This window comes from Oreochromis aureus, linkage group 19, assembly GCF_013358895.1.
Source record: "Oreochromis aureus strain Israel breed Guangdong linkage group 19, ZZ_aureus, whole genome shotgun sequence".
NCBI classification, from domain to species: domain Eukaryota; kingdom Metazoa; phylum Chordata; class Actinopteri; order Cichliformes; family Cichlidae; genus Oreochromis; species Oreochromis aureus.
Genome location: NC_052960.1, coordinates 29,264,087 through 29,266,065, shown reverse-complemented (window position 1 = coordinate 29,266,065; position 1,979 = coordinate 29,264,087). Strand labels below are relative to the sequence as shown.

General features: G+C 33.7%; 1 long non-coding RNA gene across 1 annotated transcript; it reads left to right on the top strand.

Moving 5' to 3' along the window:
* The first annotated feature begins 298 nt into the window (after positions 1 to 298).
* On the top strand, positions 299 to 1,586 carry LOC120435019. Its single transcript, XR_005609471.1, has 4 exons — positions 299 to 330; positions 1,017 to 1,082; positions 1,177 to 1,215; positions 1,440 to 1,586. It is a non-coding gene; the product is annotated as an uncharacterized LOC120435019 (long non-coding RNA).
* Positions 1,587 to 1,979: the final 393 nt, after the last annotated feature.

Here is a 1,979-nt window from a genome sequence, read left to right as displayed (position 1 = left end):
GATTGTTCAGTGTATATTAATTATTTATTTTCATTTTACTTAAAATATATGTTTTTGTTAAGTTAACATATGTTTTTCTAATCAAGTCTACGTAATTGTGTCTATTATTCACTGTACATAATACTAATGTGTTACTTGATGGTATAACATTTAAGTTAAGTCAATTAGGATCGATATACTTTGTATATCCACAAGGTGGCAGTAATGCAAAAACAGTTGTAATGAAACCGCGAAGAACAACAAGGTTTCACGGCTTGGGCCTGCTCATGCGCAAGACTTCAAATTTAACAAAAACGTTGTTTTGGCGCCAAGCTGCTGTTTCTTTGAGAGGTAAGACCACTTTTTCTTTGACTATGTTGTGTAGTATCTACATGTCGAGCATGGTTATATTTTGCGTTTGTCTTATAAGACATGTTATATCGTTTGCGTGCGCTTGTTCTACATTAGTTTTACTGGGTCCTGGACATGCTTAACATGCTTATTTTGTGGACTGTGTAAGAAACATTTTATTGTTTTGGTTTTATTAAGGGATTAGCTACAGGGGTTCATGGGGTTATTTTTTTCATTTGCTTTCTTGGGATTCCTTTACTGTAATCCGAGAGTCATAAATATCGAATAGGATAGCAAGGATAGCATAAAGTGACATTTAAAATCCAAAAAGTCGAGGGCGAAAGCCACTGTGACACCATTGTTATGCTCTATCAGTAATCTGTATTATGTAAAATGGTCTGTAAATACAGCATGTTTCCTAGGAGTGATACAGATCAGCATAGTTATAAATTACAGTTTGTTAAATCACACACTTACTTTTTAAATAAAATTATTCACGACATATGAGTGGACAGACAATGGAGGCCGACAGACCTGGTGATAATTGCTTCTATAGAAAGTTAGTACATGGCAGTGTCAATCTCTTGCTTTTCTTCTGAGTAGTATTTTATTTAGTTGTAATTCAATCAATAATTTGCTTCTTGAAATTAAGTAATGAATTTCTTGTTTTACTGTATAAATTTCAGATCCTGCCTTTACCTGCTCCCTCCTATACTGATGTGGTGTATGTGGTACCGCTGAGCTTGTATGTGGTATGTGAACTGTTATACTTTTAAAAACAAAACTGTTTTATAAGTTAATTTTTCTTTAGTGACCCATTCAATGCCCCTGTTATTTCTTCTCCAGATCTGAACCATTGTAAAGGTTGCAGTTCAAGGGCCTGAGGTATGAAATTCTTTTCAGATCAGCTGTGATCAATATTTTTGGAACTTGATATATAACAATAAAAGCTGTAATGGCTCCATTAGCATTTTGTGTAAATGTTTGTGTTAAAATTATAGCTTTAATGAGGTCTTTCTACATTAGTTTCAGTTATAAAGTATGTATATGTGTACATATAGTATGTATATTTACAGTACAGTATGTTGTGTTTGTTGACATGTTTTCAGGTGGAAGCAGAATTTGTGAGGATTACTACTGCTCCACTTGTTCCAAGGCTTTTTGCACAACTTGAACAATACACTGACCAGCTCATAAAAGTCTTCAAGAAAAAAGGAGGCACTGCAGTGAAGAAAATTAGACAAACTTTGGCTCCAGCCACAAAGGTGCATTATTCTGTTGGTAGCAAAATATTATGGCTAATAAGATCACTTTCAAATTTAAACAGCTAGTGTATGGTAGCTGCACAGTGTACTTACATTTATATTAAGCAAGACAAAGTTTGGTACTCAAAACTTTGGAAAATTAAAATTACCTAAACATAAGTAAAATCTGATCCCTCAATTTCGGGTTAAACCATAAGTGAATGTTTTTATGTTAAAGATCAGTTTTTGAATGCAAAAACGATGATGTATTAGTTTGTCTATACCTCCATTATGGACATATATAATGTGGTGGAAACCCTGCCCAACAGGTTAACTATTCATGTCCATGTGATGATTAGTTGGTCTTGTGTACATGTCTATCTGTGCAGTAAATATGTCATTCAT